Raw genomic sequence first — 12,227 nt, 5'->3', positions numbered from 1 at the left:
AGCGATCCACCGTATGGTGGATCGCACGGCGCACGCGCTCCACCGTATGGTGGATCGCACGGCGCACGCGCTCCACCGTAAGGTGGATCGCGTGGCGCACGCGCTCCACCATATGGTGGATCGCTCGTCGTACGCGTTCCACCTAAGGTGGAACGCGTACAAGACGTGCGCTCCACCTTGTGGTGGAGCACACGTCGCGCCCGTTTGGCCTACGGGCCAAACGTTTACGGCGCACTAGTCGGCCCTAAGGCTGACTGGTGCGTCGCACCCGTTTGGGCCTTAGGGCAGGTGGTGTAAGCCACCCGCCCAGGCCAAAAAGGGCCAAATTTTGATTTTTTTTTTTTAAATTTGTACGGACCGGGCGTAGGCAGACCCGAACATATATAAAAAAAATATGGTAAATTGAATATAATAAATAAATAATATTACAGGATCATGAGGGATCTGACCCCAGACACACGTCTTCACGTCCTGTTACTGCATCTGCTCGGCGGGAGCGGGCGGAGCAGCAGCGGTTCATGGCGGACGCCCGGAGGGCACATGCAGCACAGGCGGAGCGTGCTGGGGGACAGGATGAGGCGGCTGATATAGACATGGACGGGGATACCTCTAGGCATCGTCCTAGTTTTGATACTATCCCCATACATCGTGGCATCGTGACGAGGGGTCGAGACGGACGATTTTCTTCTACCGCAGCATCTTCTTCTGGTAAGAGAAATTTAAAAATGTGTTTATTTGTATTTGTTTTAATCGTGATTATTGAAAAATATACCAAAAATTTAATGTAAACCGTTTGCTGTAATTTCAGGTAGCAGCAAACGATCGAGGAGTGTAGAGGATGACTGGGTTGTGAAGGACCCCGTACCCGGGGGTCCATTTGATGGTGCTGTGATCCCGAGCTTTCTGGGACATATTGCATGTGCTATCTGGGCCGGTCAGGATAGGGGCGTCCTTAGGTGTCATACCAGATCAGGGTATTGCTCGAAGCTGAGATCATGGTACAGTGGTTCTTCCAGGACGATTCAGTCGCGTATCGAGTCATCTGGCATGTTCCATTTACCTGGTATTATGCACAGTCACATAGATGCTACTCTGATCACGGCATTTGTAGAGCGGTGGCAGCCAGACACGTCATCATTTCACATGCCATTTGGCGAGATGACCATTTTGATGCATGATGTGTGGGAGATATTGCGCATCCCCGTAGATGGTGACATGGTGACTACTGATGCGACTATTGATGAGCTTAAGGAGTGCGTGATGGATTTGTTTGGGATGACTCGGGTTCAGTTAGATGCCCGTCATTATTCTTCTGGTGGTATACGAGCCGCTTCCGTCATGGAGCACTGTGGAGGTGATCGGATTCCTGAGACCCAGGCTATAGCTTGGACGTGGTTGATGCTCGGTTCCACCTTGTTCGTAGACAAGAGTGGTGACCGCATCCGACCTTCTTGTTTGTTAGAGGTGCAGGACTCGGCGGCTGGAGCCGTTGGACTTTCTTGGGGATCAGCTGCACTAGCATATCTATACCGTCATCTTGGTATTGCTACCAGAGGAGATTGCGGGCAGATGACGGGTTGTATGACATTGCTCCAGTCCTGGATTTACGAGTATTTTCCTTGCTTCAGGCCACATCGAGAGGCAGTTACAGTTGACCCGGATCTTCCTAGGGCTTCGTTGTGGCCATCTATATCGATGGAGAAGAGCGATGAGCGGCTGAGAGCATTTCGTGCCCGGCTTGATGTGTTGACAGCAGATGAGGTATACTTGCTATATAATTATAAATACTGTTCAATTAAAACAAATTTGTATTACTGGTATGTGTTAATGTAATTTTATACATCTGTAGGTCATGTGGATGCCGTATAGCCCTGATGCCATTACGGAGACCCCGATGACTCTATACGCTGGATGGATACGGTATCGGGATGTGATCGAGCCGTACATGCCGGGGCGATGCCTTCGACAGCTTGGACATGTGCAGACCATTCCTAGACCGATATTGCAGCCTTCTAAGGTTGTTCGCCCGTGGACCAGTTTGAAGTATCGTGTAGAGGTGCCAGCTGTGATGGTGCAGGGTATTTGGGACTCTTTTCCCCAGTTGTCCGTCCTTATATTGTCTGTATTCACTCCAGCACATACTCCATCAGATTGTGAGGATCAGTACATGCATTGGTACACCCGTCACTCACACCCTCGTCTACTTCCGGAGATTGTTGCACCCGGACCGACTGTTTATACTCGCTCGAACAGTGAGATTGTAAGTTATTTTTGGTTTTTCTTTACTGGTCTACTAATGTGAAATGATATTTACTGAAATGTGAAGTGATATTAACTTTGTTTTTTGTTCCTTACTTTTTACAGTGGGTTAGTCGATTAGCTGGCTGGGGTGAAACTGTGTTGGATCACATGAGTCATCTGGACGAGGATGTTGCGATTGTATATAGGCAGTCGTTAGAGCAGATTATGGGTGCTTGGCATTTGGCCAAGTGAGTTATGACTGTATTTTGAAGTATTTTAGTACTATTATGACTGAATTTGGTATTTTGATATTATCGTTTTTTTTGTGGTACGTTTTGTTATTATTGCAAATTTAAGAATACATTAGAACGACATAAACGGCATAAACTGGAAAAATACATTACAACGACATAAACTGAAAAAATACATTACAACGACATAAACGGAAAAAAAAAATACATTAGTCACTATCTTCTTCGTACTCGTCAATGTTTGGTGAAGATGTCGCTGGTACACCTGACTGTATTGCAAGGTATATCTCTTTCTCCTCTGCAATATTCGTCTCATATTCCACAGGAAAAATGTTCCATGGAGCATTTCCTCTATTTCTTGGCCAAGCTCGTTCTGGAAGGTAATCGTTCTTTGAAGCGCTGATACTCTGTAGTACTCGAACCTCTAATTTATAGCGATCCCAATTTTTCACGATTGAGTAAGGATAAGTTCGATGAACCTCATGAGAAATTTCAGACTCTGTCCATCTTAAAAAGATGATGGACTTGAAATTTTTTTTAGGGATAATTCCGCTCTGATTATCACGCAGTAGTCTGGCGAACATAGCTTTCCAGTCATCAATAGGCATAAACCACTTCAGAAATGTTTGAATATGACTAGGAATATTTCCTTCATTCAAAGTGTTCAACCATTCCTCTAGAGCAAATTCAAAAGGCATGTAATACATATAACATAAGAACCATAGCATGTGTAGTGAGTATATTGGAAACTCACCAGCAGACGGAAGCTTGAAGCAAAACATAAATGGAGTTTCAGGATGGAACATTGCTGGACTCGCAAATGTCTCTCCATATACACGGATTGCGTAGTATTGGTAATCAAGCATCTTCGTCGTGCAATCAGACTTATTCAAAGTTGACACTATGCTTTTCTCGGGAGGAAAATTAGGGAACTCATTGGTAAAATCAGATGAAGCCATTTATGTTTGAGAGTTTTCGTTGAAATGAATTTAAAGAGTAAATGTGGATAACTGAAGTAGAAAAATTGTTTAATTTTATAGATGGAGAATATAGCCGTTGGAATATATCCGTTTGAATATAGCCGTTGGAATACTATGCTGTTCGAATATATTAATCAGAATTAACCTGTAACATTACAGAACAACACAGAATTAATCAGAATTCACCTGTAACATTACAGAACCACACAGAATTAATCAGAATTCAACCTGTAACATTACAGAACCACACAGAATTAATCAGAATTAACCTGTAACATTACAGAACCACACAGAATTAATCAGAATTAACCTGTAACATTACAAAACCACACAGAATTAATCAGAATTAACCTGTAACATTACAGAACCACACAGAATTAATCAGAATTAACCTATAACATTACAAAACCACACAGAATTAATCAGAATTAACCTGTAACATTACAGAACCACACAGAATTAATCAGAATTAACCTGTAACATTACAGAACCACACAGAATTTATCAAAATTCAACCTGTAACATTACAGAACCACACAAAATTAATCAGAATTAACCTGTAACATTACAGAACCACACAGAATTAATCAGAATTAATCTATAACATTACAGAACCACACAGAATTAATCAGAATTAACCTGTAACATTACAGAATCACACAGAATTAATCAGAATTCAACCTGTAACATTACAGAACCACACAGAATTAATCAGAATTCACCTGTAACATTACAGAACCACACATAATTAATCAGAATTAACCTGTAACATTACAGAACCACACGGAATTAATCAGAATTCAACCTGTAACATTACAGAACCACACAGAATTAATCAGAATTCACCTATAACATTACAGAACCACACAGAATTAATCAGAATTCAACCTGTAACATTACAGAACCATACAGAATTAATCAGAATTCAACCTGTAATATTACAGAACCACACAGAATTAATCAGAATTCAACCTGTAACATTACAGAACCACACAGAATTAATCAAAATTCACCTGTAACATTACAGAACCACACAATATCAAATACTAATATCCCCTAAGTTTGGACAATCTGGTCCACTGTGTCACCCTATCCTGATAGAAGCGCTCTCATCCTACAACGCTTTGGCCTCGGTGCACAAACCACCAGTGTACTATAGGGGGCACCGGAAAGTTAGGCGATAAATTTAAACGTATGTAGTACTGGCAGTGATTCCCTAAATGAGCTATACAAATCTCACGTGATGGTCTTGTAGCAGTGGATGCGGCATACAATGGTAAGATAGTACCACACAACGCTAATGTGTCCCCACCTGAGAAACCAAATAACATGATAGCAGAATTGTACATTGTAGCAACCGGCCACAAGTCATCCCAAACGATCATCCAATAATCCGGCGTACAACCTGCACCGTCCCAACTTACTCTACGAAGAGCTGCATCAACAGTATCAACAAACACTCTTTGATACAGACAACGGTTAACAATTACTTCATTTCGAATGTGATGCCTAACTGTCTGCCACGCTTCTTCGTCACCAAAAATGTAAGTTGCTACCGTATGGAAACCACAATTTCCATCACCTACAACGTCGTAGTATGATTCGACGTATGGTTTAATTATGCCAACTATTTTATCGGAATGTACGAAGTCAGAACCATAATACGTTTTTCCATCTGCATTCATGTATATTAGTGTAAAACAACTCTATATTGCAAAATAGTTATAAAAAAAGTTAGGTTTATCAGATAAACATTACCTGATGAGGCAGCATTATGTACCGAGGATGACGAGCTAATTTTGCCACTTCTACCACGACTCCTAAATGAACTAGTAGAACGAGCCCATCCACGACGAGTTTCATTGTATTCCCAAGAACTCGGCATACGTTTTATGGATTTGCTCACCTTAGGTCTCCCTCACACGTTAATTTTGACATCGGGTTCGGTGTACTGAGCTTGATCAGGGTGTAGTTGATCATAGATAAACATTGAAATATTACGCATTAAGGATGGGTCGGCTTTAGAGACTTGGTCCACTAAGGACTTAAAATATCGCTGCTCCTCGTTCAGATCATTACGCCCGTCATTTTCATCAGTGTGACCATGATTGATTAAAAGTGTTCTCCAAAACACGTGAACACTCTCAGTACTGATCATTTGTTCCAGATCACAAGCTCGTTTCAGCTCACATGCACATGGTATCTGATGCGATGTTCTCAATACACAACCGCAACGCACGTACACTTCATGGCTCAACCCTCTCATGCGCTCTAACTCTTGATTCAACAACTGCAGACAGTAGTGAGAGACTTTGAATACAAGTTGGCTTAATGGGCGTCCGGCGAAAGTGACTGCTTGACGAAGCCGGGACTGCTCAAGCATGTACCTGATACGAAGACAAAATTATTATTAGTTAGTGAAATGATACAACCATAAATGCAAATTCCAAAATTGCAGTAGAAGAAATTGCAAATACCTTATATTGGTTGCTTGTGAACCTTCTGCCATACCGTGTCAAGGGACCCAGTTGCCGTATTGAGCCATTGCTTTAGACTAGCATGTTCGCTCTCCACTCGACAAGTGGTTATGTTGCCAAAATTTAGGAACTCCTTTGTCCAAGCAACAACAAACTTCTCCTTATGCACCAACCACGTCTCCTCAACATACGAGATAACTCCTTTGAACCTGCTCATTTTTTCCTTCATCATCATAAGATTGGTCTCGTACTCCTCAATGGTTAATGATTCTAATATTGTTCTCCATTTGCCATTCTTGAATTTAGAGGCAAGGCCTTTATCTCCAATGATTCTATACACACGATCTTCCACATCCTTATTTATATGCCAAGTGCATAGCAAGTGCGCTGCTTGTGGAAAAACTTCTTGGATCGGCTTTAATAACCCAAGCTCCCTGTCACTAACAACAACGTTCGGGTTAAGATCATCCCCAAGCAAAATCTTCAGCCTTTGCAAAATCCAACGATAGCTCCCTTCGGTCTCGTCTTTAACAATAGCATACGCTATCTTGAAGTTATTATTGCATGGCGTCATCCCAACAATCTCAACAAACGGCATTTTGTACTTGTTTGTTTTGTACGTTGAATCAATGCCGATGTACCAGTGGTAAGTCCTGAACATATCAACTGACTCTGGATGTCCCATGAACACATGCGTTATCACACCTGAATCAGCCTGTGTGTAATTGACATATTTTTTCTCCACAGCAATATGGTAGAATTGACTAGCCAGGTCTCTACCTTCAAACGCGTCCCTCCTTATTTTGTCCCTGTAATTATATATGTGTTTAATTACTGAGTTGTCCTCTGGGTGTTTTTCTTTAACTGCTGCTAAAATAGCACAAGGCTTTGCTTGAGCTGAAGTCATATCACGCACAATTTGTTTAGATGCGATACTGAGTCCGCTCATTTGCCGACTTCCCTCTGGATACATACGCATTGTATGGTTATGCATTCCAGTTAACTCAGCCTTAGCCTTTATCCCCCATCCAGAAAGGTCTGCATGTTGATAGGCTTTAATCTAAAATTTACAGCGGCACGCTTTAGTTTTACTTTTCCTAATTGCAGGATCTTCATCAATTTTCACAACACCTCTATATCGTTCACCCCGTGAACATCGCAACAACTTCTGTTTTCCCCCATGTTTGTGCGAAGATATTACAATCTCAAACCCATTCTGAATAGCTATCTTTTTTGCCCAATCAATAGCATCCTGACTTGAGGGAAAAACGGTATCCGTTATGAAACGCGAACTATAATCAATGTTATCGGGGTTCCAATCTTCTATCGGTACCTGAATATAAGAAAAATTGACATTAAAATTAAAAAAAAATACTTCGGGGCTATTTCTCCCGTTCAAAATTAATTCGGGGCAATTTCTGCCCATTTTGGCCTGAACGGGCAGGCTGCCCGTTTCACCATAGGTGGAAATGGGCAGCGTGTACTGCCCGTTCCAAAGGTGGAGCGGGTGGCGCGTACCACCCGTTCCATGGGTGGAGCGGGTGGCGCGTACCACCCGTTCCTTAGGCCGAACGGGTAGTTCATCCGTTCGGCCTAAGGAAATGGTGGTATGCGCCACTCGCCCAGGCAAAAACCGAATTAAAAAAAAAAAACCTAAATAACGTTTTTAATAATCGTAATATTACCTCGTGTTCGAACTCATTGTCTTCGGGAATGCTTTGATCCATTTTTGTCAAATCCGGGATTTGTGCTCGGGAGAGAAAAGTAGAGAGAGTTTTGAAGGTTTTGGGGAAAAAAAAGAGAAGGGTAAAATGGTCAAAACGGTGCGGTGAACCGGAATTTAGGGGCGGTATATAGCAATACCCATATAATTCTCTACAAAATATTACTAGACAGTATTAATAAAAAAAAAATTTCCCAATTCTCCGGCGGCCTGCCGAGGCTCGAGCCCACCCCAACTCCCCTGGTTCTGCCCCTGGTCATCTATATATAATATAAAACAGTAACGATGGAGCTTGGGTGTCACTTCCTCCTTTTTTACTGATAAAAAATATAATATATTAACTTTAGTTATATTATTATATTTATTTATAAAAAGATTATTTTATCCATACTATATCTAAGAGTTCTACAGAATTTAAATTAATCTCTAAAATCTCTCTAATTCTCTGCATATCTATATCTAAAAGTTCTACATAATTCAAATTAATCCCTAAAATCTCTCTAATTCTCTGCATATCCATTTATATATAATATAAAGCAGTAACGATGGAGCTGATGTGTCACTTCCTCCTTTTTTACTGATAAAAAATATAATATAAAATATAATATATTAACTTTAGTTATATTATTATATTTATTTATAAAAAGATTATTTTATCCGTACTATATCTAAGAGTTCTACAGAATTTAAATTAATCCCTAAAATCTCTCTAATTCTCTGCATATCTATATCTAAAAGTTCTACATAATTTAAATTAATCCCTAAAATCTCTCTAATTCTCTGAATATCTATATATCTATATATAATATAAAACAGTAACGATGGAGCTGAGGTGTCACTTACTCCTTTTTTACTGATAAAAAATATAATATAAAATATAATATATTAACTTTAGTTATATTATTATATTTATTTATAACAAGATTATTTTATCCGTACTATATCTAAGAGTTCTACAAAATTTAAATTAATCCCTAAAATCTCTCTAATTCTCTGCATATCTATATCTAAAAGTTCTACATAATTTAAATTAATCCCTAAAATCTATCTAATTCTCTGCATATCTATATATCTATATATAATATAAAACAGTAACGATGGAGCTGAAGTGTCACTTCATTGTTTTTTTACTGATAAAAAATATAATATATTAATTTTAATTATATTATTATACTTATCTATAAAAAGATTATTTAAATTAAATGTGAAAATAAAATAATAATATTTAATTTATATAGCACCTTTATATTATTAATTGTAATTATTAAATTATATTTTTGCTAATATTTATATATTAAGATGAATCCGTGCATCGCACGGATAAAAAACTAGTGTATGTGTTGGAAAATTTTGAATAAAATTATTTAGTAATTTAAATACCAACAAACACCTCCTTTCATGAACAGTCGTGTCCGTTGTGAACAGTCGTGTTCGTATGTGAACAGTCGTGTCTGTCAGTGTACAGTCGTGTTCATTCGTGAAAAGACATATCCTTTCGAGTTCTATTTATATAGAATGGATTGTCAAATTCAAAGTAAGTTGAAAGTTGTTGAAAAAGTTTATGAAAAAACTCTCTGTCTGTTCACAGTGTCTTGTTTTCCTACTCCGGTGATAACTAGGCTACACACGGTTTGAGTTCACTTGCGTAGTCTGTTGTATTCTGGGAAACGATCGTCAATAGCGACGACATCATTGTTTGTGATTTTAAAAAATACACAAGAAAAAGAAGATAGCTGTTCATTTAAAATGGATACAATATCGATCAGGAAAGACAGAAGAGATTAACAAAGCTAAGTGTTTTTATTATTGTTAGCAAGTTTGTTTTATGTCTCCTGGAGTATCAGGAATTTGATTATTTATAACGAATTATTATAAGTACCTTTGCTGGCACATACATTCAAGTTATAGTTGATATTCTTGATATTATTCTTTCAACTATGCCGTGTGATTATGGCAACAGGTTATTAACCTTTTATTAAATTGGTTATTCTCCTTTTGAAAAGTTTAATAAGGTCTCATGTTTAGTTTGGTAAATATTTAATTTTAATGGTTATATACTTAATGTATATATTTTCATATTTATGGGAAGTGTACTTACAAGGAAAAGGAACTTGTATCTGTGCAGAAAATGATATATAATCTTTTCCAAATACACAGGATGTGGAGAAGACTTGTTATTTCTAAAGTTATTATTGCTTTGTGTTTTTTTTTTTTTATCCCTGCAACTTTTATAGTTGATTTGATGTACAGAAATATGTTGATGGATTGTTTTGACGAACAGGAATACGTTCATGATCAATTGTCTTGATGAACAGATTATAATTTGAAATTGTATTCGGACAAATTGGAGGACAACTTAATATATATAGTTTATATTTTGTTGTTAATTATTTGTTATATATCTGTTTGTTTAAACAGATTATAATTTTCTGATTCTAACTTGGTTTGTTTGGAATTCCAGGAAGAAAAAGTTGTCAATTATTGTCTGGTTTCTAAACAGATTAATTGCCTTTTGGCATATGTTGGTACATGTGTTAATTGAAGATGGATCCGGTTTTAAGAACACGGTCACTCCAGAGGCTTTAGGCCTACTTGTACCAGTGGCAACGTGTAAGCCACATTAAAAGTCTAGAAAAATTCATTGATATGAACTTTAAAGACTTGGAGATAAAAGAAAATATGTTTTCTTTAGAAATGATGATGATATGCGAAAATTCCATATTTGATATTCTCGCGCGTAAGGTGGATTTACATTAGAAATGTGAAATTTCATAAATCGACAAATCTGAGCAATGATGTTATCTAGCCGAGTTAGCTACTGGTAGATGAACATTAGTTGGCTAGATTTAATTTATGAAAGTAACTAAAAATGTAGAAATCAAACCGCCTTAAAATAAGTACGTCTCAATGTTGGAATCGAAGAAAAATATCATATCAGTCGGTGAATATACGGTATAAAAAGCTTCTGTATGATGAGTTACAGGTAGAAAAGCTTTCGTGTGATAACACCGTTAGTCAATTGATCTCAACGGAGTGTCATCCTTGTTGATTTTGTAGAATCAAATAATAACACAGCGGATCCGCTAACCTAGAGGTTAAACCAAGATCAAATTGAAAAACCATCGAAAGGAATGGGACTAAAGCCCATAGAGAAGAGGCGTTATGTGAAGGAAAACCCTACCTAGTTGACTGGAGATCCCAAGATCTAGGTTCAAAGGGACAACCTAATTGCATAAACCTTATGCGTTCATTCTGGGGGTTAAACCCAAGTCCATTCCTAGATGTAAACAGTGACACCAACGGGAAAAGGTTAAGCTATACGCTTTTAATGATACATTGTGCGTCAGGTATTCTGAGTAAATAAATCACCTATGTTAGAGTGAAGTGGGGTCGCTTCGATGGAGACTAGTGGGGCCTAGTTATCTTAAACTCTCGCAGAACCAGGCGATGTTCATGACCATAACGAACATAACCATGAGAACCATACCGTGTTATGTTGATATCTGTGTGGGGGTATATCACTGTTTACACAAACGGCAGAATAGTTCAAAGCATCGCGTCTACTAATCAGCCAGTAAAGTAAATATACCTTCACAAGGGAAGGTTCAAGGCACATTAGCTACCTATCCTATGCAGATACCTTCTGTAGAAAGTTATCACCACATTTTAATCGTCCCGTTTCTAATTTTATTCATGTGGGGGATTGTTGGAAAATTTTGAATAAAATTATTTAGTAATTTAAATACCAACAAACACCTCCTTTCATGAACAGTCGTGTCCGTTGTGAACAGTCGTGTTCGTATGTGAACAGTCGTGTCTGTCAGTGTACAGTCGTGTTCGTTCGTGAAAAGACATATCCTTTCGAGTTCTATTTATATAGAATGGATTGTCAAATTCACAGTAAGTTGAAAGTTGTTGAAAAAGTTTATGAAAAAACTCTCTGTCTGTTCACAGTGTCTTGTTTTCCTACTCCGGTGATAACTAGGCTACACACGGTTTGAGTTCGCTTGCATAATCTGTTGTATCCTGGGAGACGATCGTCAATAGCGACGACATCTGTCTTAAGGAAACTGTTAATACAGGCCTCAGATTTGTCTAACTCCATTCTTTTGATTTTCTATTTACTGTTAATATATTTTTCCGTATTTTTTTTGTTTTTGGTTAATCACATCCTACAGTGGGTATAAAATAATATCAAAGTCTACTAGTCTATTGTTAAACAGTGGTATCTATAGATATCTTCGTCTATTGTTAAACAGCGGTATCTATAGATATCTTGTCCAACAAACTTCGCGCTTCATATATTCAGCTCTAGAGGTATGGGGTCCATTGAATATCCCACTATGGCTAGTTATAAAGGTAATAGGTCTTTCATATGTGTAAAGCAAATGTGTTTTTTAGATGAGTTAAATCTAAATTTCAAATGTTAAGAGCATCTCTAAAACTTTTAGTGTACTTTATAAAAATAATATAAATAATTGATTTTTTTTTTTAAAATTATAAATAATAAATTAAGATGCACTAAGAGATGGAAAGAGGCTCTCTATTAATAGAA

The sequence above is a fragment of the Euphorbia lathyris genome, chromosome 1, assembly GCF_963576675.1.
Source record: "Euphorbia lathyris chromosome 1, ddEupLath1.1, whole genome shotgun sequence".
NCBI classification, from domain to species: Eukaryota; Viridiplantae; Streptophyta; class Magnoliopsida; order Malpighiales; family Euphorbiaceae; genus Euphorbia; species Euphorbia lathyris.
The sequence above is the reverse complement of the archived record's forward strand: the minus strand, read 5'-3'. Positions refer to the sequence as shown.